This window comes from Montipora foliosa, unplaced genomic scaffold (genome assembly GCF_036669935.1).
Source record: "Montipora foliosa isolate CH-2021 unplaced genomic scaffold, ASM3666993v2 scaffold_66, whole genome shotgun sequence".
In the NCBI taxonomy this organism is placed as follows: domain Eukaryota; kingdom Metazoa; phylum Cnidaria; class Anthozoa; order Scleractinia; family Acroporidae; genus Montipora; species Montipora foliosa.
Genome location: NW_027179814.1, coordinates 1 through 24,384, shown reverse-complemented (window position 1 = coordinate 24,384; position 24,384 = coordinate 1). Strand labels below are relative to the sequence as shown.

The window sequence follows — 24,384 nt, the reverse complement described above, 5'->3', positions numbered from 1 at the left end:
AATTCCACTGAGCTTCACGCAGTGCCCAAAGTCTTCAGTTACCTGTTGTGTGCCTGTAAGTTTCACATCTGGCTGGCCCGCAATGACTACCGCTTTCGTTCTGTCAACCTGGGGCCCTCGCCGTCATTGAGGGAGCAAAGGCCCGTGTCAAGTTCCACCTCCCCTTGCTCTTCAAGCGTTTTTCAACCCGGAGACGTCGACGTTATTTTGCCCGCCAGTGGGGGGCGGATGGAGTCATCGCCTCTATGTTTCCAACAAGCTCGTTTTTCGCTTCGGGCCACCTGCTTAATTCACCCTCTGTACCACCTGATTTGCTTAGTTTTATTTCGCCTCTGTCGCCTAATACTGGTGACCAATGCCTCAGGCGTTGGATGAGTCTGTCGACTGGTGACCTTTGGTCTGCCATTCACGCTGCTCATCGAGCAGCTCATATATTAAACTGATTTTTGGAACTGGGCCGTGGAAAAGAGGCTTGCCTCGTCCCGGCCACGGGTTGCCTCGGTATAGCACTACCTCCGAGCGTGGCCCACTTCCCTCTGGGGAAGAAATAATCAAGTGAAAGCAGAACAAATGACCAAGCAACCAACCTTCACATTCTCTTCTCTTTTCTAGGTAGCATAGCAGCGAGTGGACAGCACGACACGACAGGACGAGGAGCACGTGACCCCCATTACCACATGGTATGCGCAGACAAGTTGCGTTTTGCGGTTCCGGAGAGGTTGAAAAGGCATACTTACCTGACGCGGGAGGCACTGTGATCAGGGAGGCAGTCCTCTCAAGGTGAGGCTCTTTCATTGCACTTCGATTGGGTTGACCCTTGCGATTACCCCAAATGTGGGTAACTCGAGCGTATAATTTCTGGTAGTGGGGACCTGCGTTCGCGCTAGTCCCCGCACCAAACCCCGGTGGCAAAGTTGGCTAATGGGAAGGTTTGTTGGTAACGTTTCAGGCAGGGCAGGGAAGGAGATGCGGTGGCGGTGTAAGGACTAAGGAAGGTGAGTTGTATTTGTGAATTCCACTGCTGAAATTGTAGGTGAATGTTCCGTACTTGGTGCACTGCAAAACTGTGATTTTATTTCTTTCATTCTTGGCCGTAGAGAGAGCGAGAGGACGTGTTTATTTCAGCCGCATCGATTTCCATCGATAGACGAGTGAGACAAGAAAATGCCAGCGGGTCGAGCTCTTATCCTCGTGCATCGTTTCGAAAACGTAAGTGGATGTGTGTTTGTACTGCTCCATCGCGATAGATTTCTTTTGCGTTGTGTTATGTTGCGTTCTGGAGAGCCCGTTTTGCATTGAGTAACTGAGGACCCGCCAGATCAGTTGGCGTTACATTTCTGTGGCCAACACTTTGTGGTTTCTCTATGTTATCAGTTAATTGGATTGTTATCATAAAAAGTAAATCTTTCATGGTCAGGATAGTGTCTTATCGGCCCTTTGAATACGTACTGTCCGTGTTGAGCAGGGAACAGTAAGACTTTGAAGTGCGCTACGTCACGTAAGTCACGTTTTCGCAGGATCAATGTTGTAGTGTTGTAGCCTTCGTTGTATGCATATCATCCGGGCTAGGTTAACTTCCATCTAATGCATAACAGTGCATGCATTTTTTACTTGTCGTATCCTGTTCTTTGCTCACACGAAAAGATACGTTTCATGTCATAAACGTTGGATTGATAAGATCTCGCGCGCACGCGCTCCCTTGGGAATACAAGTTCCACTTTCTCGTGTGAACTATTTTGTTTTTGTTGTATGTCTCATCTTTGACATATCGTTGGCATGTTGTGTTCAAAAAACCTGGTTTGGAATGTTCTTTCATTAAAGGAAACTGAGATTTTTTGAGATAATCAAGTGTACAGAAGGAAAAAGGGAAGCCTACAACACGGGGTATTCCCAGGCGGTCTCCCATCCAAGTACTAACCCCGCCCGACAGGGCTTAACTTCGGTGATCGGACGAGAACCGGTGTTTTCCCTGTGGTATGGTCGTAGACAAGTAATTCGCCGTGAAAATTAACTTTGTTATAAGGGAAAATAAAAACGAGGTCAGAGCAAGCACAATGTGCATTTGTCCTCTTGCCGTCAACGCAAGTGCCATGCAATGCTGGTCCTGCTGCCCACTGTACAAGGGCGATCGTTGTGTGCGCCTCGCTTTCAGGTTGGCTTTGGGCATTCCTTCCTTGGCACGGATTGTAATCGGACCACCATATCTCGTGGCCATGAGACTGGGAGCACCTTGTCCGCTGTGAGCATTTACGGGCATCGGCTTCTCGGCCTTTTGGCTAAGATCAAGTGTAGTATCTGTTCTTATCAGCTTAATATCTGATACGCTGCTCATCGAGCAGCTCATATATTAAACTGATTTTTGGAACTGGGCCGTGGAAAAGAGGCTTGCCTCGTCCCGGCCACGGGTTGCCTCGGTATAGCACTACCTCCGAGCGTGGCCCACTTCCCTCTGGGGAAGAAATAATCAAGTGAAAGCAGAACAAATGACCAAGCAACCAACCTTCACATTTCTCTTCTCTTTTCTAGGTAGCATAGCAGCGAGTGGACAGCACGACACGACAGGACGAGGAGCACGTGACCCCCATTACCACATGGTATGCGCAGACAAGTTGCGTTTTTGCGGTTCCGGAGAGGTTGAAAAGGCATACTTACCTGACGCGGGTTTTTATTATCTGCCAGGTTCGTGCCTTTCCTTGTGGTACGCGTAAGTTCCGTATTGGAATTGGAGTGTGGGGACAAGCGTTTTTGGGATTTGTGGTAAGATTTTTGATTCCTGAGTTTTACTGGTGACCCTCCTGGGGACTTATGCTTGGCGTCCTGCCATAACCCAGGGTAGCCAGTCTTTCTGTTCCCTTCCTGGGAGCTTTGCTTTCCGGGGGGACTGTTTTTTCTCTTTTTCCCTTTTCATCATGCCTCTTGCGGCCTTTAAGAGGACAGTAGTCCTCGACCTTTCCGATGTTCCAACCTCTGTTCCCAGGGCGGAACTTGTTACAGCCATCAAGGGAAAGTTCACCCCCTTTGTGATTGACAGTATTCAGTTTGTTCCCGTAAAACTGGTTCAGATTACTTTCGCTGACCCAAAATGTAAAAATATTGTTGAAGGTTATGATTTTGTCACTTTAGCTGGTGCTAAGTGCAAAGTCATGTATGCTGGGCCTCGAGCTCAAAATGTTATGTTGTATCACTATCCCTTTGAGGAGAGTGATGATCGCCTCCGGCCCTACTTTTCCTCGTACGGGAAGGTGGAGACGATAAGGCACCAGCATTACCCGGGTGACCCTGCAATCTGCACTGGAGCCCGTATCATCAAAATGGTTCGTTCTGGCCGGATCCCTCGTAATCTGGACATTGCTGGATATAAATGTAAGGTGTGGTATGTGGGTCAGCCGGCCGAATGTGATATCTGTCGTGGGGAACACCTCACCAAAAACTGTGACTTGCGCGGGAAGTGCCGCAGGTGTCGGGAGCCTGGTCACATGGCCAGGGATTGCCCAACCCCCCCAATGCCTGGGGGAACCCACCATCTTCGCCTGCGACCCCCGCCCATCCGTCCGCTTCACTTGTTGTTGGTGCCACTCCCCCGGAGTCGCTGCCTCCCCTCCTGGATGTCAGTTCTGGTCCTGAGGACCTTCCCACTTCTCCTGCAAGCTCTGACCATGAGGACTCTGGGGACGAGGGGGTAACCCTTCGTCCTCCTGCCCCCACGCAACCTGGTATTTCAAGTTGGGGTTCCCACACCGACCTCAGGGACAATGAGTTATCCCCCCTGGTACTCCACCCATGGCCTCTCCTGCCACCAGTAAATGTTAAGGAGGGTGCGGCCCTCCCTAAAACGGTAATGGTGGGTCCTCGACGCGCGTGCAGGTGGCTGCCTCCCCCGCCGCTGCGTCTGATGGTTTGGCTGCGCCACAGAGTAATACAATGTTAACACTAGTAGTAACGTAGTTGGTGTAATGGACAATACTACTATAGTTAATGGAAAAGAAATGGAAATGGATAATAGTAATAATGTAGTTACTGGAAAAGAAATGACAAATAATGCTGTAGTTAATGGAAAAGAAATGGAAATGGATAATAGTAATAATGGAAAAGAAATGGATACGAATGATAATGAACTAGTTAATGAGACTGAATACAGTCAAAGTATATTTAGTGACGATGACCCTTTAACGGGCATCAATGTAACCCCTGTAAATACCCCACAGGTTCTATCTCTGTCTCCCGTAATGGTTAACGAGGTCGAGCTGACTGATTCACCAGTCACTAAGCGTGGACTTTCGGATGTTGAGGCTTCCTCTGATGATCAGGTCAAGTCTAAGAAGAAAGCGAAGAAACCTCTTCCTGGTTCTGCGGTCCCCGGCCGCTCGAAGTCTGGAAAGGGCAGGGAGTCTGGGAGGGCTGTTCATTCTGGCCTTCCCTCCTTGGCTCCCCCTGCCCCGGTTCGGAGCCGTCGCTCCTAGTTGTGCTGTCTCTCTCTTTCTTCTCAGTTATGGCTCTCTCTATCCTCTCCTTAAACACCAATGGTCTCAGGGACTCGTCCAAGCGCGCTGGTGTTCTGCACTGGTTACGTTCCTTTCCTCAGGTCCCTGACATTGTCTGCCTACAAGAGGGCCCACTGCTCTTCAGACAGTGAATGTCAGTCTGGTTTCGTTCATCTGGTTTTAATGCAGTTGCTTCTGTTGGCTCTGCACACTCTTGTGGTTGCATCATTTTATTCCGCCCCACGGTCACCCTTACGAGCTCTTGGTGTGACACCGCTGGGCGTGTTGTTTTTTGCCACTTTACCCATTCTGGGCACCCGTTTCGTATCTGCTGTCTCTACGCCCCCAATCGCAACCCAGCCCGTGACGACTTCCTGGACGACGTCTCGTCTTGGGTTGATCCCACCTATCCGACCTTCCTTGCCGGGGACTTTAACACTGTGTTCGACCGCGCCCTCGATCGTCGGGGCTCCAATGTCTCTGACACTTCCCGCGAAAGTACTGCTACCTTAAAACGTCTTTTTGACTCCTGCTGTTGTCTGGACATTTGGAGGCACCTGCATCCTTCCGATTCTGCCTTCTCTTGGACTCGCTCAGACGGCCTTATGGCCTCCCGTATTGATCTCATTGGTGCCCCGTACTCCTGTTACCATCAGTCTTGACTTGCGATATTATTCCTTGTCCGTTTTCGGATCACTGTGGTGTGGTGCTTTCTTGTAGTGTCCCAGACATTGCTGCTCCTGGGACAGTTTCTGGAAGCTCAACATTTCTGTCCTCAATGATGAGGACTATATCCAGCATATCACTAATTTTTGGTCCGTTTGGAGGCAGTCCATGCTGTCCTTCCCGTCACTAGCTAAGTGGTGGGATAAGGGCAAGAGCCAAATCAAAGGCCTCACAATTAAATATTGCGCTGAGCGCTCGAAAGAAAACATCGCAGTGTCGAGACCTCCTTGGCCGACTAGCTGGGCATCTTAAGAACCGTGTTGATGCCGGTTTCACCTCCTGTGTTGAGCCGTACCATTCTACCCTGTCTGCCCTTGCTGCCCTAGACCTCGAGGCAGCTCGGGGAGCCCAAGTCCGTGCTCGGGCCAATGGGTTGAGGAAGGTGAAACCTCCTCGGCCTTTTTCTTCCGTCTGGAAAAGAAGCGTGCCGCCGACCGACTTATTTCAGCACTTCGATGCGATGATGGCACAGTGGTCTCGAGTTCAAAGGACCTATGCCAGGCTTTTGCTTCCTTTTATTCTAACTTGTTTAGTGCCGAGCCTACTGACGGGGACGTGGCTCTTTCCCTGCTCGACGCCCTCACCTCCACCTTGTCCGCCGACCAGGCTCAACAGTGTGATGGTCCTCTCCAGTCGGAGGAGTGTTATACTGCTTTATGTGGGATGGCTCGAGGCAAGACCCCGGGCTTGGATGGCCTCCCTATGGAGTTTTATGTCAAATTCTGGCCGGTGCTCGGACAGGACCTCGTGCTCGTCCTGAACTCATGTTATGAGGCTGGCACTCTCAGCCTCTCTCAGCGTCGAGGCATCATTTCTCTCATCTTTAAGACGGGTGACCGGCTGAACCCTCGTAACTGGCGGCCAATTTCCCTCCTTAGTGTGGACTACAAGCTCGCTGCCCGCGTCATCGCTGGGCGTCTCCTGAAGGTTATTCATGCCGTGGTGGCTGAGGATCAAACCTGTGGTGTCCCCGGTCGTTATATTGGTGAGAACGTCGCTTATCTCCGAGACATGGTCCATTACGCCACGCAATCCGGGTCTCCTTGTGCCATCCTCTCGCTCGACCAAGAAAAAGCGTTTGATCGCGTTGATTGGTCCTTTCTGCATGCCACCCTCTGCAGAATGGGTTTCCAAACCTCCTTTCTGCGCTGGATCCGCCTTTTCTATAATGCTGTTCAGAGTGCTGTCATTGTTAACGGTCATGTCTCAAACTTTTTCAGTCTCACACGGGGGGTGCGTCAAGGCTGCCCCCTCGCACCTTTGCTGTATGTTATGGTCGCTGAGGTCTTGGCCGCCAATATTCGAGCAAATCCCGCCATTACTGGACCTTTGCTGCCTGGACTGCCCTCACCGCTCTCTCCAATTTCCCAGTACGCGGATGACACATCGCTCATCTTGTCCTCCGATGCCTCCATTAGGGCTGTTTTTGACACCTACACAAGGTATGAGCTTGGTTCTGGATCCAAGCTCAACCTGACAAAGTCTCGCGGCTTGTGGCTGGGGTCTTGGGCTGGCCGAACTGACCCCCCTGTCCCTCTCGACTGGACATCTTCTAAGCTTAAAATCCTCGGAGTCTTCATTGGCCCGCATGACATTGATGAACTAATTGGCGGCCTCGGATAGAGGCTGTGGAACGCGTCCTCTCCTCCTGGCGTCAGCGCTCCTTGTCTTTTCATGGCAAGGCTTTGGTCATCAATTGCCTGGCCCTCGCCAGGGTTTGGTATGTGGCATCCCTGGTCCACATGCCCCCCTGGGTACTTAAAGAACTTAACTCCCTTGTTTTCTCATTCTTCTGGAAAACCAAGCGGGAGCTCGTTGCACGTGCTGTGGTCGTTCAGCCCACATCGCTGGGAGGTTTCTCGGTGGTGGACATTAAGCTCAAGGTTTGGTCGCTTCTGGGTCAGTGGGTCAAACGGTCTACTTTGTCCTCGTCAAGCTGGTCCTCCTTTGTGTCGTACTGGTTTCAATCGTGTTTTGCTGCCTCCTCTCTTGATGTTTTCTCCCGTCCCGCTGCCTTCGACAGGTCCCTGTTACCGCCATTTTACTCCTCTTTGCTTTTGGCCTGGGAGTCGCTTGGTGGCTCTTTTTCCCCCTCCCGGGGAACTTTGGTTTTCGCATCCTCTGACCCTCACGTTGTCGCCTCCGTGGCTTTTTTTCTCTGCCAAAGTCGGTTACCAGTTTCTTTTATCCTGTTCCTCTGTCACACCGCACTGTGTAGTTAAGTTCTTTCCCTCCTTTGGGGACCTTTACTGGTATGATACGTGGCGCCAGTTCCACTTCTTTGATTTTGACCGCTTTGTTGTTGATTTCTCCTGGAAGGTAGCTCATGGTGTGATTTACACTGCTGAGCGTCTTCTCTCTTTTGGTTTATCTGTCTCCTCCGCTTGTTTTTGTGGTCCTGTCGTCGAGTCACTGTCGCATTTGCTCTTTGTGTGTCCCCTTGCTCAAAGTGTTGTTGGTTGGCTACAGTCCCTCCTTTTTCATTTCTCGCCTATGTGTCCTGTGCTTGAGCGTCGCCATTTACTTTTTGGTTTCAATTCCACTGAGCTTCACGCAGTGCCCAAAGTCTTCAGTTACCTGTTGTGTGCCTGTAAGTTTCACATCTGGCTGGCCCGCAATGACTACCGCTTTCGTTCTGTCAACCTGGGGCCCTCGCCGTCATTGAGGGAGCAAAGGCCCGTGTCAAGTTCCACCTCCCCTTGCTCTTCAAGCGTTTTTCAACCCGGAGACGTCGACGTTATTTTGCCCGCCAGTGGGGGGCGGATGGAGTCATCGCCTCTATGTTTCCAACAAGCTCGTTTTTCGCTTCGGGCCACCTGCTTAATTCACCCTCTGTACCACCTGATTTGCTTAGTTTTATTTCGCCTCTGTCGCCTAATACTGGTGACCAATGCCTCAGGCGTTGGATGAGTCTGTCGACTGGTGACCTTTGGTCTGCCATTCACGCTGCTCATCGAGCAGCTCATATATTAAACTGATTTTTGGAACTGGGCCGTGGAAAAGAGGCTTGCCTCGTCCCGGCCACGGGTTGCCTCGGTATAGCACTACCTCCGAGCGTGGCCCACTTCCCTCTGGGGAAGAAATAATCAAGTGAAAGCAGAACAAATGACCAAGCAACCAACCTTCACATTCTCTTCTCTTTTCTAGGTAGCATAGCAGCGAGTGGACAGCACGACACGACAGGACGAGGAGCACGTGACCCCCATTACCACATGGTATGCGCAGACAAGTTGCGTTTTGCGGTTCCGGAGAGGTTGAAAAGGCATACTTACCTGACGCGGGAGGCACTGTGATCAGGGAGGCAGTCCTCTCAAGGTGAGGCTCTTTCATTGCACTTCGATTGGGTTGACCCTTGCGATTACCCCAAATGTGGGTAACTCGAGCGTATAATTTCTGGTAGTGGGGACCTGCGTTCGCGCTAGTCCCCGCACCAAACCCCGGTGGCAAAGTTGGCTAATGGGAAGGTTTGTTGGTAACGTTTCAGGCAGGGCAGGGAAGGAGATGCGGTGGCGGTGTAAGGACTAAGGAAGGTGAGTTGTATTTGTGAATTCCACTGCTGAAATTGTAGGTGAATGTTCCGTACTTGGTGCACTGCAAAACTGTGATTTTATTTCTTTCATTCTTGGCCGTAGAGAGAGCGAGAGGACGTGTTTATTTCAGCCGCATCGATTTCCATCGATAGACGAGTGAGACAAGAAAATGCCAGCGGGTCGAGCTCTTATCCTCGTGCATCGTTTCGAAAACGTAAGTGGATGTGTGTTTGTACTGCTCCATCGCGATAGATTTCTTTTGCGTTGTGTTATGTTGCGTTCTGGAGAGCCCGTTTTGCATTGAGTAACTGAGGACCCGCCAGATCAGTTGGCGTTACATTTCTGTGGCCAACACTTTGTGGTTTCTCTATGTTATCAGTTAATTGGATTGTTATCATAAAAAGTAAATCTTTCATGGTCAGGATAGTGTCTTATCGGCCCTTTGAATACGTACTGTCCGTGTTGAGCAGGGAACAGTAAGACTTTGAAGTGCGCTACGTCACGTAAGTCACGTTTTCGCAGGATCAATGTTGTAGTGTTGTAGCCTTCGTTGTATGCATATCATCCGGGCTAGGTTAACTTCCATCTAATGCATAACAGTGCATGCATTTTTTACTTGTCGTATCCTGTTCTTTGCTCACACGAAAAGATACGTTTCATGTCATAAACGTTGGATTGATAAGATCTCGCGCGCACGCGCTCCCTTGGGAATACAAGTTCCACTTTCTCGTGTGAACTATTTTGTTTTTGTTGTATGTCTCATCTTTGACATATCGTTGGCATGTTGTGTTCAAAAAACCTGGTTTGGAATGTTCTTTCATTAAAGGAAACTGAGATTTTTTGAGATAATCAAGTGTACAGAAGGAAAAAGGGAAGCCTACAACACGGGGTATTCCCAGGCGGTCTCCCATCCAAGTACTAACCCCGCCCGACAGGGCTTAACTTCGGTGATCGGACGAGAACCGGTGTTTTCCCTGTGGTATGGTCGTAGACAAGTAATTCGCCGTGAAAATTAACTTTGTTATAAGGGAAAATAAAAACGAGGTCAGAGCAAGCACAATGTGCATTTGTCCTCTTGCCGTCAACGCAAGTGCCATGCAATGCTGGTCCTGCTGCCCACTGTACAAGGGCGATCGTTGTGTGCGCCTCGCTTTCAGGTTGGCTTTGGGCATTCCTTCCTTGGCACGGATTGTAATCGGACCACCATATCTCGTGGCCATGAGACTGGGAGCACCTTGTCCGCTGTGAGCATTTACGGGCATCGGCTTCTCGGCCTTTTGGCTAAGATCAAGTGTAGTATCTGTTCTTATCAGCTTAATATCTGATACGCTGCTCATCGAGCAGCTCATATATTAAACTGATTTTTGGAACTGGGCCGTGGAAAAGAGGCTTGCCTCGTCCCGGCCACGGGTTGCCTCGGTATAGCACTACCTCCGAGCGTGGCCCACTTCCCTCTGGGGAAGAAATAATCAAGTGAAAGCAGAACAAATGACCAAGCAACCAACCTTCACATTTCTCTTCTCTTTTCTAGGTAGCATAGCAGCGAGTGGACAGCACGACACGACAGGACGAGGAGCACGTGACCCCCATTACCACATGGTATGCGCAGACAAGTTGCGTTTTTGCGGTTCCGGAGAGGTTGAAAAGGCATACTTACCTGACGCGGGTTTTTATTATCTGCCAGGTTCGTGCCTTTCCTTGTGGTACGCGTAAGTTCCGTATTGGAATTGGAGTGTGGGGACAAGCGTTTTTGGGATTTGTGGTAAGATTTTTGATTCCTGAGTTTTACTGGTGACCCTCCTGGGGACTTATGCTTGGCGTCCTGCCATAACCCAGGGTAGCCAGTCTTTCTGTTCCCTTCCTGGGAGCTTTGCTTTCCGGGGGGACTGTTTTTTCTCTTTTTCCCTTTTCATCATGCCTCTTGCGGCCTTTAAGAGGACAGTAGTCCTCGACCTTTCCGATGTTCCAACCTCTGTTCCCAGGGCGGAACTTGTTACAGCCATCAAGGGAAAGTTCACCCCCTTTGTGATTGACAGTATTCAGTTTGTTCCCGTAAAACTGGTTCAGATTACTTTCGCTGACCCAAAATGTAAAAATATTGTTGAAGGTTATGATTTTGTCACTTTAGCTGGTGCTAAGTGCAAAGTCATGTATGCTGGGCCTCGAGCTCAAAATGTTATGTTGTATCACTATCCCTTTGAGGAGAGTGATGATCGCCTCCGGCCCTACTTTTCCTCGTACGGGAAGGTGGAGACGATAAGGCACCAGCATTACCCGGGTGACCCTGCAATCTGCACTGGAGCCCGTATCATCAAAATGGTTCGTTCTGGCCGGATCCCTCGTAATCTGGACATTGCTGGATATAAATGTAAGGTGTGGTATGTGGGTCAGCCGGCCGAATGTGATATCTGTCGTGGGGAACACCTCACCAAAAACTGTGACTTGCGCGGGAAGTGCCGCAGGTGTCGGGAGCCTGGTCACATGGCCAGGGATTGCCCAACCCCCCCAATGCCTGGGGGAACCCACCATCTTCGCCTGCGACCCCCGCCCATCCGTCCGCTTCACTTGTTGTTGGTGCCACTCCCCCGGAGTCGCTGCCTCCCCTCCTGGATGTCAGTTCTGGTCCTGAGGACCTTCCCACTTCTCCTGCAAGCTCTGACCATGAGGACTCTGGGGACGAGGGGGTAACCCTTCGTCCTCCTGCCCCCACGCAACCTGGTATTTCAAGTTGGGGTTCCCACACCGACCTCAGGGACAATGAGTTATCCCCCCTGGTACTCCACCCATGGCCTCTCCTGCCACCAGTAAATGTTAAGGAGGGTGCGGCCCTCCCTAAAACGGTAATGGTGGGTCCTCGACGCGCGTGCAGGTGGCTGCCTCCCCCGCCGCTGCGTCTGATGGTTTGGCTGCGCCACAGAGTAATACAATGTTAACACTAGTAGTAACGTAGTTGGTGTAATGGACAATACTACTATAGTTAATGGAAAAGAAATGGAAATGGATAATAGTAATAATGTAGTTACTGGAAAAGAAATGACAAATAATGCTGTAGTTAATGGAAAAGAAATGGAAATGGATAATAGTAATAATGGAAAAGAAATGGATACGAATGATAATGAACTAGTTAATGAGACTGAATACAGTCAAAGTATATTTAGTGACGATGACCCTTTAACGGGCATCAATGTAACCCCTGTAAATACCCCACAGGTTCTATCTCTGTCTCCCGTAATGGTTAACGAGGTCGAGCTGACTGATTCACCAGTCACTAAGCGTGGACTTTCGGATGTTGAGGCTTCCTCTGATGATCAGGTCAAGTCTAAGAAGAAAGCGAAGAAACCTCTTCCTGGTTCTGCGGTCCCCGGCCGCTCGAAGTCTGGAAAGGGCAGGGAGTCTGGGAGGGCTGTTCATTCTGGCCTTCCCTCCTTGGCTCCCCCTGCCCCGGTTCGGAGCCGTCGCTCCTAGTTGTGCTGTCTCTCTCTTTCTTCTCAGTTATGGCTCTCTCTATCCTCTCCTTAAACACCAATGGTCTCAGGGACTCGTCCAAGCGCGCTGGTGTTCTGCACTGGTTACGTTCCTTTCCTCAGGTCCCTGACATTGTCTGCCTACAAGAGGGCCCACTGCTCTTCAGACAGTGAATGTCAGTCTGGTTTCGTTCATCTGGTTTTAATGCAGTTGCTTCTGTTGGCTCTGCACACTCTTGTGGTTGCATCATTTTATTCCGCCCCACGGTCACCCTTACGAGCTCTTGGTGTGACACCGCTGGGCGTGTTGTTTTTTGCCACTTTACCCATTCTGGGCACCCGTTTCGTATCTGCTGTCTCTACGCCCCCAATCGCAACCCAGCCCGTGACGACTTCCTGGACGACGTCTCGTCTTGGGTTGATCCCACCTATCCGACCTTCCTTGCCGGGGACTTTAACACTGTGTTCGACCGCGCCCTCGATCGTCGGGGCTCCAATGTCTCTGACACTTCCCGCGAAAGTACTGCTACCTTAAAACGTCTTTTTGACTCCTGCTGTTGTCTGGACATTTGGAGGCACCTGCATCCTTCCGATTCTGCCTTCTCTTGGACTCGCTCAGACGGCCTTATGGCCTCCCGTATTGATCTCATTGGTGCCCCGTACTCCTGTTACCATCAGTCTTGACTTGCGATATTATTCCTTGTCCGTTTTCGGATCACTGTGGTGTGGTGCTTTCTTGTAGTGTCCCAGACATTGCTGCTCCTGGGACAGTTTCTGGAAGCTCAACATTTCTGTCCTCAATGATGAGGACTATATCCAGCATATCACTAATTTTTGGTCCGTTTGGAGGCAGTCCATGCTGTCCTTCCCGTCACTAGCTAAGTGGTGGGATAAGGGCAAGAGCCAAATCAAAGGCCTCACAATTAAATATTGCGCTGAGCGCTCGAAAGAAAACATCGCAGTGTCGAGACCTCCTTGGCCGACTAGCTGGGCATCTTAAGAACCGTGTTGATGCCGGTTTCACCTCCTGTGTTGAGCCGTACCATTCTACCCTGTCTGCCCTTGCTGCCCTAGACCTCGAGGCAGCTCGGGGAGCCCAAGTCCGTGCTCGGGCCAATGGGTTGAGGAAGGTGAAACCTCCTCGGCCTTTTTCTTCCGTCTGGAAAAGAAGCGTGCCGCCGACCGACTTATTTCAGCACTTCGATGCGATGATGGCACAGTGGTCTCGAGTTCAAAGGACCTATGCCAGGCTTTTGCTTCCTTTTATTCTAACTTGTTTAGTGCCGAGCCTACTGACGGGGACGTGGCTCTTTCCCTGCTCGACGCCCTCACCTCCACCTTGTCCGCCGACCAGGCTCAACAGTGTGATGGTCCTCTCCAGTCGGAGGAGTGTTATACTGCTTTATGTGGGATGGCTCGAGGCAAGACCCCGGGCTTGGATGGCCTCCCTATGGAGTTTTATGTCAAATTCTGGCCGGTGCTCGGACAGGACCTCGTGCTCGTCCTGAACTCATGTTATGAGGCTGGCACTCTCAGCCTCTCTCAGCGTCGAGGCATCATTTCTCTCATCTTTAAGACGGGTGACCGGCTGAACCCTCGTAACTGGCGGCCAATTTCCCTCCTTAGTGTGGACTACAAGCTCGCTGCCCGCGTCATCGCTGGGCGTCTCCTGAAGGTTATTCATGCCGTGGTGGCTGAGGATCAAACCTGTGGTGTCCCCGGTCGTTATATTGGTGAGAACGTCGCTTATCTCCGAGACATGGTCCATTACGCCACGCAATCCGGGTCTCCTTGTGCCATCCTCTCGCTCGACCAAGAAAAAGCGTTTGATCGCGTTGATTGGTCCTTTCTGCATGCCACCCTCTGCAGAATGGGTTTCCAAACCTCCTTTCTGCGCTGGATCCGCCTTTTCTATAATGCTGTTCAGAGTGCTGTCATTGTTAACGGTCATGTCTCAAACTTTTTCAGTCTCACACGGGGGGTGCGTCAAGGCTGCCCCCTCGCACCTTTGCTGTATGTTATGGTCGCTGAGGTCTTGGCCGCCAATATTCGAGCAAATCCCGCCATTACTGGACCTTTGCTGCCTGGACTGCCCTCACCGCTCTCTCCAATTTCCCAGTACGCGGATGACACATCGCTCATCTTGTCCTCCGATGCCTCCATTAGGGCTGTTTTTGACACCTACACAAGGTATGAGCTTGGTTCTGGATCCAAGCTCAACCTGACAAAGTCTCGCGGCTTGTGGCTGGGGTCTTGGGCTGGCCGAACTGACCCCCCTGTCCCTCTCGACTGGACATCTTCTAAGCTTAAAATCCTCGGAGTCTTCATTGGCCCGCATGACATTGATGAACTAATTGGCGGCCTCGGATAGAGGCTGTGGAACGCGTCCTCTCCTCCTGGCGTCAGCGCTCCTTGTCTTTTCATGGCAAGGCTTTGGTCATCAATTGCCTGGCCCTCGCCAGGGTTTGGTATGTGGCATCCCTGGTCCACATGCCCCCCTGGGTACTTAAAGAACTTAACTCCCTTGTTTTCTCATTCTTCTGGAAAACCAAGCGGGAGCTCGTTGCACGTGCTGTGGTCGTTCAGCCCACATCGCTGGGAGGTTTCTCGGTGGTGGACATTAAGCTCAAGGTTTGGTCGCTTCTGGGTCAGTGGGTCAAACGGTCTACTTTGTCCTCGTCAAGCTGGTCCTCCTTTGTGTCGTACTGGTTTCAATCGTGTTTTGCTGCCTCCTCTCTTGATGTTTTCTCCCGTCCCGCTGCCTTCGACAGGTCCCTGTTACCGCCATTTTACTCCTCTTTGCTTTTGGCCTGGGAGTCGCTTGGTGGCTCTTTTTCCCCCTCCCGGGGAACTTTGGTTTTCGCATCCTCTGACCCTCACGTTGTCGCCTCCGTGGCTTTTTTTCTCTGCCAAAGTCGGTTACCAGTTTCTTTTATCCTGTTCCTCTGTCACACCGCACTGTGTAGTTAAGTTCTTTCCCTCCTTTGGGGACCTTTACTGGTATGATACGTGGCGCCAGTTCCACTTCTTTGATTTTGACCGCTTTGTTGTTGATTTCTCCTGGAAGGTAGCTCATGGTGTGATTTACACTGCTGAGCGTCTTCTCTCTTTTGGTTTATCTGTCTCCTCCGCTTGTTTTTGTGGTCCTGTCGTCGAGTCACTGTCGCATTTGCTCTTTGTGTGTCCCCTTGCTCAAAGTGTTGTTGGTTGGCTACAGTCCCTCCTTTTTCATTTCTCGCCTATGTGTCCTGTGCTTGAGCGTCGCCATTTACTTTTTGGTTTCAATTCCACTGAGCTTCACGCAGTGCCCAAAGTCTTCAGTTACCTGTTGTGTGCCTGTAAGTTTCACATCTGGCTGGCCCGCAATGACTACCGCTTTCGTTCTGTCAACCTGGGGCCCTCGCCGTCATTGAGGGAGCAAAGGCCCGTGTCAAGTTCCACCTCCCCTTGCTCTTCAAGCGTTTTTCAACCCGGAGACGTCGACGTTATTTTGCCCGCCAGTGGGGGGCGGATGGAGTCATCGCCTCTATGTTTCCAACAAGCTCGTTTTTCGCTTCGGGCCACCTGCTTAATTCACCCTCTGTACCACCTGATTTGCTTAGTTTTATTTCGCCTCTGTCGCCTAATACTGGTGACCAATGCCTCAGGCGTTGGATGAGTCTGTCGACTGGTGACCTTTGGTCTGCCATTCACGCTGCTCATCGAGCAGCTCATATATTAAACTGATTTTTGGAACTGGGCCGTGGAAAAGAGGCTTGCCTCGTCCCGGCCACGGGTTGCCTCGGTATAGCACTACCTCCGAGCGTGGCCCACTTCCCTCTGGGGAAGAAATAATCAAGTGAAAGCAGAACAAATGACCAAGCAACCAACCTTCACATTCTCTTCTCTTTTCTAGGTAGCATAGCAGCGAGTGGACAGCACGACACGACAGGACGAGGAGCACGTGACCCCCATTACCACATGGTATGCGCAGACAAGTTGCGTTTTGCGGTTCCGGAGAGGTTGAAAAGGCATACTTACCTGACGCGGGAGGCACTGTGATCAGGGAGGCAGTCCTCTCAAGGTGAGGCTCTTTCATTGCACTTCGATTGGGTTGACCCTTGCGATTACCCCAAATGTGGGTAACTCGAGCGTATAATTTCTGGTAGTGGGGACCTGCGTTCGCGCTAGTCCCCGCACCAAACCCCGGTGGCAAAGTTGGCTAATGGGAAGGTTTGTTGGTAACGTTTCAGGCAGGGCAGGGAAGGAGATGCGGTGGCGGTGTAAGGACTAAGGAAGGTGAGTTGTATTTGTGAATTCCACTGCTGAAATTGTAGGTGAATGTTCCGTACTTGGTGCACTGCAAAACTGTGATTTTATTTCTTTCATTCTTGGCCGTAGAGAGAGCGAGAGGACGTGTTTATTTCAGCCGCATCGATTTCCATCGATAGACGAGTGAGACAAGAAAATGCCAGCGGGTCGAGCTCTTATCCTCGTGCATCGTTTCGAAAACGTAAGTGGATGTGTGTTTGTACTGCTCCATCGCGATAGATTTCTTTTGCGTTGTGTTATGTTGCGTTCTGGAGAGCCCGTTTTGCATTGAGTAACTGAGGACCCGCCAGATCAGTTGGCGTTACATTTCTGTGGCCAACACTTTGTGGTTTCTCTATGTTATCAGTTAATTGGATTGTTATCATAAAAAGTAAATCTTTCATGGTCAGGATAGTGTCTTATCGGCCCTTTGAATACGTACTGTCCGTGTTGAGCAGGGAACAGTAAGACTTTGAAGTGCGCTACGTCACGTAAGTCACGTTTTCGCAGGATCAATGTTGTAGTGTTGTAGCCTTCGTTGTATGCATATCATCCGGGCTAGGTTAACTTCCATCTAATGCATAACAGTGCATGCATTTTTTACTTGTCGTATCCTGTTCTTTGCTCACACGAAAAGATACGTTTCATGTCATAAACGTTGGATTGATAAGATCTCGCGCGCACGCGCTCCCTTGGAATACAAGTTCCACTTTCTCGTGTGAACTATTTTGTTTTTGTTGTATGTCTCATCTTTGACATATCGTTGGCATGTTGTGTTCAAAAAACCTGGTTTGGAATGTTCTTTCATTAAAGGAAACTGAGATTTTTTGAGATAATCAAGTGTACAGAAGGAAAAAGGGAAGCCTACAACACGGGGTATTCCCAGGCGGTCTCCCATCCAAGTACTAACCCCGCCCGACAGGGCTTAACTTCGGTGATCGGACGAGAACCGGTGTTTTCCCTGTGGTATGGTCGTAGACAAGTAATTCGCCGTGAAAATTAACTTTGTTATAAGGGAAAATAAAAACGAGGTCAGAGCAAGCACAATGTGCATTTGTCCTCTTGCCGTCAACGCAAGTGCCATGCAATGCTGGTCCTGCTGCCCACTGTACAAGGGCGATCGTTGTGTGCGCCTCGCTTTCAGGTTGGCTTTGGGCATTCCTTCCTTGGCACGGATTGTAATCGGACCACCATATCTCGTGGCCATGAGACTGGGAGCACCTTGTCCGCTGTGAGCATTTACGGGCATCGATGTTGTGTTCAAAAAACCTGGTTTGGAATGTTCTTTCATTAAAGGAAACTGAGATTTTTTGAGAGATAATCAAGTGTACAGAAGGAAAAAGGGAAGCTACAAACACGGGTATTCCCAGGCGGTCTCCCATCCAAGTACTAACCCCGCCCGACAGGGCTTAACTTTCGGTGATCGGACGAGAACCGGTGTGTTTTCCCTGTGGTATGGTCGTAGACAAGTAATTCGCCGTGAAAATTAACTTTGTTATAAGGGGGAAAATAAAAACGAGGGTCAGAGCAAGCACAATGTGCATTTGTCCTCTTGCCGTCAACGCAAGTGCCATGCAATGCTGGTCCTGGTCCTGCTGCCCACTGTACAAGGGTGATCGTTGTGTGTGTGCGTCGTTGTGCCGCTCAGTACAAGGTTGGCTCGCTTTTTGGCATTCATTCCTTGGCACGGATTGTAATCGGACCACCATATCTCGTGGCCATGAGACTGGGAGCACCTTGTCCGCTGTGAGCATTTACGGGCATCGCTTCTCGGCCCTTTTGGCTAAGATCAAGTGTAGTATCTGTTCTTATCAGCTTAATATCTGATACGCTGCTCATCGAGCAGCTCATATATTAAACTGATTTTTGGAACTGGGCCGTGGAAAAGAGGCTTGCCTCGTCCCGGCCACGGGTTGCCTCGGTATAGCACTACCTCCGAGCGTGGCCCACTTCCCTCTGGGGAAGAAATAATCAAGTGAAAGCAGAACAAATGACCAAGCAACCAACCTTCACATTCTCTTCTCTTTTCTAGGTAGCATAGCAGCGCAGCGAGTGGACAGCACGACACGACAGGACGGAGCACGTGACCCCCATTACCACATGGTATGCGCAGACAAGTTGCGTTTTTGCGGTTCCGGAGAGGTTGAAAAGGCATACTTACCTGACGCGGGAGGCACTGTGATCAGGGAGGCAGTCCTCTCAAGGTGAGGCTCTTTCATTGCACTTCGATTGGGTTGACCCTTGCGATACCCCAAATGTGGGTAACTCGAGCGTATAATTTCTGGTAGTGGGGACCTGCGTTCGCGCTAGTCCCCGCACCAAACCCCGGTGGCAAAGTTGGCTTGGCTAATGGGAAGGTTTGTTGGTAACGTTTCAGGCAGGGCAGGGAAGGAGATGCGGTGGCGGTGTAAGGACTAGAAGGTGAGTTGTATTTGTGAATTTCCACTGCTGAAATTGTAGGTGAATGTTCCGTACTTGGTGCACTGCAAAACTGTGATTTTATTTCTTTCATTCTTGGCCGTAGAGAGAGAGAGAGAGGACGTGTTTATTTTTCAGCCGCATCGATTTCCATCGATAGACGAGTGAGACAAGAAAATGCCAGCGGGTCGAGCTCTTATCCTCGTGCATCGTTTCGAAAACGTAAGTGGATGTGTGTTTGTACTGCTCCATCGCGATAGATTTCTTTTGCGTTGTGTTATGTTGCGTTCTGGAGAGCCCGTTTTGCATTGAGTAACTGAGGACCCGCCAGATCAGTTGGCGTTACATTTCTGTGGCCAACACTTTGTGGTTTCTCTATGTTATCAGTTAATTGGATTGTTATCATAAAAAGTAAATCTTTCATGGTCAGGATAGTGTCTTATCGGCCTTTGAATACGTACTGTCCGTGTTGAGCAGGGGAACAGTAAGACTTTGAAGTGCGCTACGTCACGTAAGTCACGTTTTCGCAGGATCAATGTTGTAGTGTTGTAGCCTTCGTTGTATGCATATCATCCGGGCTAGGTTAACTTCCATCTAATGCATAACAGTGCATGCATTTTTTACTTGTCGTATCCTGTTCTTTGCTCACACGAAAAGATACGTTTCATGTCATAAACGTTGGATTGATAAGATCTCGCGCGCACGCGCTCCCTTGGGAATACAAGTTCCACTTTCTCGTGTGAACTATTTTGTTTTTGTTGTATGTCTCATCTTTTGACATATCGTTGGCATGTTGTGTTCAAAAAACCTGGTTTGGAATGTTCTTTCATTAAAGGAAACTGAGATTTTTTGAGATAATCAAGTGTACAGAAGGAAAAAGGGAAGCCTACAACACGGGGTATTCCCAGGCGGTCTCCCATCCAAGTACTAACCCCGCCCGACAGGGCTTAACTTCGGTGATCGGACGAGAACCGGGTGTTTTCCCTGTGGTATGGTCGTAGACAAGTAATTCGCCGTGAAAATTAACTTTGTTATAAGGGAAAATAAAAACGAGGTCAGAGCAAGCACAATGTGCATTTGTCCTCTTGCCGTCAACGCAAGTGCCATGCAATGCTGGTCCTGCTGCCCACTGTACAAGGGCGATCGTTGTGTGCGCCTCGCTTTCAGGTTGGCTTTGGGCATTCCTTCCTTGGCACGGATTGTAATCGGACCACCATATCTCGTGGCCATGAGACTGGGAGCACCTTGTCCGCTGTGAGCATTTACGGGCATCGCTTCTCGGCCTTTTGGCTAAGATCAAGTGTAGTATCTCTTTCTTATCAGCTTAATATCTGATACGCTGCTCATCGAGCAGCTCATATATTAAACTGATTTTTGGAACTGGGGGCCGTGGAAAAGAGGCTTGCCTCGTCCCGGCCACGGGTTGCCTCGGTATAGCACTACCTCCGAGCGTGGCCCACTTCCCTCTGGGGAAGAAATAATCAAGTGAAAGCAGAACAAATGACCAAGCAACCAACCTTCACATTTCTCTTCTCTTTTCTAGGTAGCATAGCAGCGAGTGGACAGCACGACACGACAGGACGAGGAGCACGTGACCCCCATTACCACATGGTATGCGCAGACAAGTTGCGTTTTGCGGTTCCGGAGAGGTTGAAAAAAGGCATACTTACCTGACGCGGGAGGCACTGTGATCAGGGAGGCAGTCCTCTCAAGGTGAGGCTCTTTCATTGCACTTCGATTGGGTTGACCCTTGCGATTACCCCAAATGTGGGTAACTCGAGCGAGTATAATTTCTGGTAGTGGGGACCTGCGTTCGCGCTAGTCCCCGCACCAAACCCCGGTGCAAAGTTGGCTAATGGGAAGGTTTGTTGTTGGTAACGTTTCAGGCAGGGCAGGGAAGGAGATGCGGTGGCGGTGTAAGGACTAAGGAAGGTGAGTTGTATTTGTGAATTCCACTGCTGAAATTGTAGGTGAATGTTCCGTACTTGGTGCACTGCAAAACTGTGATTTTATTTCTTTCATTCTTGGCCGTAGAGAGAGCGAGAGGACGTGTTTATTTCAGCCGCATCGATTTCCATCGATAGACGAGTGAGACAAGAAAATGCCAGCGGGTCGAGCTCTTATCCTCGTGCATCGTTCGTTTCGAAAACGTAAGTGGATGTGTGTTTGTACTGCTCCATCGCGATAGATTTCTTTTGCGTTGTGTTATGTTGCGTTCTGGAGAGCCCGTTTTGCATTGAGTAACTGAGGACCCGCCAGATCAGTTGGCGTTACATTTCTGTGGCCAAACTTTTTGTGGTTTCTCTATGTTATCAGTTAATTGGATTGTTATCATAAAAAGTAAATCTTTCATGGTCAGGATAGTGTCTTATCGGCCCTTTGAATACGTACTGTCCGTGTTGAGCAGGGAACAGTAAGACTTTGAAGTGCGCTACGTCACGTAAGTCACGTTTTCGCAGGATCAATGTTGTAGTGTTGTAGCCTTCGTTGTATGCATATCATCCGGGCTAGGTTAACTTCCATCTAATGCATAACAGTGCATGCATTTTTTACTTGTCGTATCCTGTTCTTTGCTCACACGAAAAGATACGTTTCATGTCATAAACGTTGGATTGATAAGATCTCGCGCGCACGCGCTCCCTTGGGAATACAAGTTCCACTTTCTCGTGTGAACTATTTTGTTTTTGTTGTATGTCTCATCTTTGACATATCGTTGGCATGTTGTGTTCAAAAACCTGGTTTGGAATGTTCTTTCATTAAAGGAAACTGAGATTTTTTGAGATAATCAAGTGTACAGAAGGAAAAAGGGAAGCCTACAACACGGGGTATTCCCAGGCGGTCTCCATCCAAGTACTAACCCCGCCCGACAGGGCTTAACTTCGGTGATCGGACGAGAACCGGTGTTTTCCCTGTGGTATGGTCGTAGACAAGTAATTCGCCGTGAAAATTAACTTTGTTATAAGGGAAAATAAAAACGAGGTCAGAGCAAGCACAATGTGCATTTGTCCTCTTGCCGTCAACGCAAGTGCCATGCAATGCTGGTGCTGCTGCCCACTGTACAAGGGCGATCGTTGTGTGCGCCTCGCTTTCAGGTTGGCTTTGGGCATTCCTTCCTTGGCACGGATTGTAATCGGACCACCATATCTCGTGGCCATGAGACTGGGAGCACCTTGTCCGCTGTGAGCATTTACGGGCATCGCTTCTCGGCCTTTTGGCTAAGATCAAGTGTAGTCGGTTTCTTATCAGCTTAATATCTGATACGCTGCTCATCGAGCAGATCATATTTTAAACTTTTTTTGGGGGCTTGTCCGTGGAAAAAGTACCTGCCGGGAGGGAACGGCCACGTTGCCTCTATAGCACTACCTTTTTGTGGCCGTCTTCCCTCTGGGGAAGAATAATCAAGTGAAAGCAGAATTGACCAAGCAACCAACCTTCACATTCTCTTCTCTTTTCTAGGTAGCATAGCACATTTGGTTGGATGACTGACAGGACGAGGAGCACGTGACCCCCATTACCACATGGTATGCGCAGACAAGTTGCGTTTTTGCGGTTCCGGAGAGGTTGAAAAGGCATACTTACCTGAAAGCGGGAGGCACTGTGATCAGTGAGGCAGTCCTCTCAAGGTGAGGCTCTTTCATTGCACTTCGATTGGTTGACCCTTGCGATTACCCCAAATGTGGGTAACTCGAGCGGATATTTCTGGTAGTGGGGACCTGCGTTCGCGCTAGTCCCCGGACCTGCCCTCTGTGGCAAATGACGCTAATGGAAGGTTTGTTGGTAACGTTTCAGGCAGGGCAGGGAAGGAGCTTGCGGTGGCGGTGTAAGGACTAAGGAAGGTGAGTTTATTTGTCTGTTTCCACTGCTGAAATTGTAGGTGAATGTTCCGTGGAAGTGGCACTTGCAAAGGACTGTTCAGCCGCATCGGATTTTATTTTTGTTCATTCTCCAGCCGTAACTGTCGTGCGTCTGGACGTCCGTCGCAGCCGCATCGATTTCCATCGATCGACGAGTTGGACATCGAAAATGCCAGCCTTCGAGCTCTTATCCTCGTGCATCGTTTCGAAAACGTAAGTGGATGTGTGTTTGTACTGCTCCATCGCGATAGATTTGTTTTGCGTTGGTGTTATGTGCGTTCTGGAGAGCCCGTTTTGCATTGAGTAACTGTGACCGCCAGATCAGTTGGCGTTACATTTCTGTGGCCACACACTTTGTGGTTTCTCTATGTTATCAGTTAATTGGATTGTTATCATAAAAAGTAAATCTTTCATGGTCAGGATAGTGTCTTATCGGCCCTTTGAATACGTACTGTCCGTGTTGAGCAGGGAACAGTAAGACTTTGAAGTGCGCTACGTCACGTAAGTCACGTTTTTTCGCAGGATCAATGTTGTAGTGTTGTAGCCTTCGTTGTATGCATATCATCCGGGCTAGGTTAACTTCCATCTAATGCATAACAGTGCATGCATTTTTTTACTTGTCGTATCCTGTTCTTTGCTCACACGAAAAAAGACGTTTCATGTCTAAACGTTGGATTTAAGATCTGCTCACACGTTCCAGCTGCTTTCGTGTCTCATAAACGTTGATTGATAAAGATCTCTGCGCAAGCCGCTCCTTTGGACATACAAGTTTCACTTTCTTTGTGAACCCCTTTGTTTTTTGTTGTATGTCTCATCTTTGACATATCTTGGCATGTTTGTGCAAAAAAAACCTGGTTTGGAATGTTCTTTATTAAAGGAAACTGAGATTTTTTGAGAATCAAGTGTACAGAAGGAAAAAAAAAGGGAAGCCTACAAACACGGTATTCCCAGGCGGTCTCCCATCCAAGTACTAACCCCGCCCGACAGGGCTGAACTTCGGTGATCGGACGAGAAACGGTGTTTTCCCTGTGCTGTATGGTCCTAGACAAGTAATTCGCCGTGAAAAAAAAACTTTGTTATAAGGGAAAATAAAAAAACGAGGTCAGAGCAAGCACAATGTGCATTTGTCCTTGCCGTCAACGCAAGTGCCATGCAATGCTGGTCCTGCTGCCCACTGTACAAGGGCGATTTGTGTGCGCCTCGCTTTCAGGTTGGCTTTGGGCATTCCTTCCTTGGCACGGGATTGTAATCGGACCACCATATCTCGTGGCCATGAGACTGGGAGCACCTTGTCCGCTGTGAGCATTTACGGGCATCGCTTCTCGGCCTTTTGGCTAAGATCAAGTGTAGTATCTGTTCTTATCAGCTTAATATCTGATAGCTGCTCATCGAGCAGCTCATATATTAAACTGATTTTTGGAACTGGGCCGTGGAAAAGAGGCTTGCCTCGTCCCGGCCACGGTTTGCCTCGGTATAGAACTACCTCCGATCGTGGCCCACTTCCCTCTGGGTAAGAAATAATCAAGTGAAAGCAGAACAAATGACCAAGCAACCAACCTTCACATTCTCTTCTCTTTTCTAGGTAGCATAGCAGCGAGTGGACAGCACGACACGACAGGAC

The 24,384-nt window shown here is 49.6% G+C and overlaps 20 non-coding genes and 2 pseudogenes across 20 annotated transcripts; 15 read left to right on the top strand and 7 right to left on the bottom strand.

The window, feature by feature from the left end:
* The first annotated feature begins 344 nt into the window (after positions 1-344).
* On the top strand, positions 345-535 carry LOC137990152 (U2 spliceosomal RNA). The gene has a single exon (XR_011121170.1). It is a non-coding gene; the product is annotated as a U2 spliceosomal RNA (small nuclear RNA).
* Positions 536-729: 194 nt separating this feature from the next.
* LOC137990176 (U1 spliceosomal RNA) lies at positions 730-893 on the top strand. The gene has a single exon (XR_011121190.1). It is a non-coding gene; the product is annotated as a U1 spliceosomal RNA (small nuclear RNA).
* Positions 894-1,869: 976 nt separating this feature from the next.
* LOC137990180 (5S ribosomal RNA) lies at positions 1,870-1,988 on the bottom strand. Its single transcript, XR_011121194.1, has one exon. It is a non-coding gene; the product is annotated as a 5S ribosomal RNA (ribosomal RNA).
* Positions 1,989-2,256: 268 nt separating this feature from the next.
* On the top strand, positions 2,257-2,448 carry LOC137990199 (U2 spliceosomal RNA). Its single transcript, XR_011121212.1, has one exon. It is a non-coding gene; the product is annotated as a U2 spliceosomal RNA (small nuclear RNA).
* Positions 2,449-8,086: 5,638 nt separating this feature from the next.
* LOC137990151 (U2 spliceosomal RNA) lies at positions 8,087-8,277 on the top strand. The gene has a single exon (XR_011121169.1). It is a non-coding gene; the product is annotated as a U2 spliceosomal RNA (small nuclear RNA).
* Positions 8,278-8,471: 194 nt separating this feature from the next.
* Positions 8,472-8,635, top strand: LOC137990175 (U1 spliceosomal RNA). The gene has a single exon (XR_011121189.1). It is a non-coding gene; the product is annotated as a U1 spliceosomal RNA (small nuclear RNA).
* A 976-nt stretch (positions 8,636-9,611) lies between these two features.
* On the bottom strand, positions 9,612-9,730 carry LOC137990168 (5S ribosomal RNA). The gene has a single exon (XR_011121185.1). It is a non-coding gene; the product is annotated as a 5S ribosomal RNA (ribosomal RNA).
* Positions 9,731-9,998: 268 nt separating this feature from the next.
* LOC137990198 (U2 spliceosomal RNA) lies at positions 9,999-10,190 on the top strand. The gene has a single exon (XR_011121211.1). It is a non-coding gene; the product is annotated as a U2 spliceosomal RNA (small nuclear RNA).
* A 5,638-nt stretch (positions 10,191-15,828) lies between these two features.
* On the top strand, positions 15,829-16,019 carry LOC137990150 (U2 spliceosomal RNA). The gene has a single exon (XR_011121168.1). It is a non-coding gene; the product is annotated as a U2 spliceosomal RNA (small nuclear RNA).
* A 194-nt stretch (positions 16,020-16,213) lies between these two features.
* LOC137990174 (U1 spliceosomal RNA) lies at positions 16,214-16,377 on the top strand. The gene has a single exon (XR_011121188.1). It is a non-coding gene; the product is annotated as a U1 spliceosomal RNA (small nuclear RNA).
* Positions 16,378-17,352: 975 nt separating this feature from the next.
* On the bottom strand, positions 17,353-17,471 carry LOC137990142 (5S ribosomal RNA). The gene has a single exon (XR_011121160.1). It is a non-coding gene; the product is annotated as a 5S ribosomal RNA (ribosomal RNA).
* Positions 17,472-17,836: 365 nt separating this feature from the next.
* Positions 17,837-17,958, bottom strand: LOC137990171 (5S ribosomal RNA; annotated as a pseudogene).
* A 295-nt stretch (positions 17,959-18,253) lies between these two features.
* LOC137990197 (U2 spliceosomal RNA) lies at positions 18,254-18,446 on the top strand. Its single transcript, XR_011121210.1, has one exon. It is a non-coding gene; the product is annotated as a U2 spliceosomal RNA (small nuclear RNA).
* Positions 18,447-18,644: 198 nt separating this feature from the next.
* LOC137990188 (U1 spliceosomal RNA) lies at positions 18,645-18,807 on the top strand. The gene has a single exon (XR_011121202.1). It is a non-coding gene; the product is annotated as a U1 spliceosomal RNA (small nuclear RNA).
* Positions 18,808-19,792: 985 nt separating this feature from the next.
* Positions 19,793-19,912, bottom strand: LOC137990166 (5S ribosomal RNA). The gene has a single exon (XR_011121183.1). It is a non-coding gene; the product is annotated as a 5S ribosomal RNA (ribosomal RNA).
* Positions 19,913-20,179: 267 nt separating this feature from the next.
* On the top strand, positions 20,180-20,374 carry LOC137990145 (U2 spliceosomal RNA). The gene has a single exon (XR_011121163.1). It is a non-coding gene; the product is annotated as a U2 spliceosomal RNA (small nuclear RNA).
* Positions 20,375-20,571: 197 nt separating this feature from the next.
* LOC137990191 (U1 spliceosomal RNA) lies at positions 20,572-20,737 on the top strand. The gene has a single exon (XR_011121204.1). It is a non-coding gene; the product is annotated as a U1 spliceosomal RNA (small nuclear RNA).
* Positions 20,738-21,719: 982 nt separating this feature from the next.
* Positions 21,720-21,837, bottom strand: LOC137990169 (5S ribosomal RNA). The gene has a single exon (XR_011121186.1). It is a non-coding gene; the product is annotated as a 5S ribosomal RNA (ribosomal RNA).
* Positions 21,838-22,104: 267 nt separating this feature from the next.
* On the top strand, positions 22,105-22,294 carry LOC137990147 (U2 spliceosomal RNA). Its single transcript, XR_011121165.1, has one exon. It is a non-coding gene; the product is annotated as a U2 spliceosomal RNA (small nuclear RNA).
* Positions 22,295-22,480: 186 nt separating this feature from the next.
* On the top strand, positions 22,481-22,643 carry LOC137990194 (U1 spliceosomal RNA). Its single transcript, XR_011121207.1, has one exon. It is a non-coding gene; the product is annotated as a U1 spliceosomal RNA (small nuclear RNA).
* A 1,047-nt stretch (positions 22,644-23,690) lies between these two features.
* On the bottom strand, positions 23,691-23,810 carry LOC137990172 (5S ribosomal RNA; annotated as a pseudogene).
* Positions 23,811-24,077: 267 nt separating this feature from the next.
* Positions 24,078-24,268, top strand: LOC137990144 (U2 spliceosomal RNA). The gene has a single exon (XR_011121162.1). It is a non-coding gene; the product is annotated as a U2 spliceosomal RNA (small nuclear RNA).
* Positions 24,269-24,384: the final 116 nt, after the last annotated feature.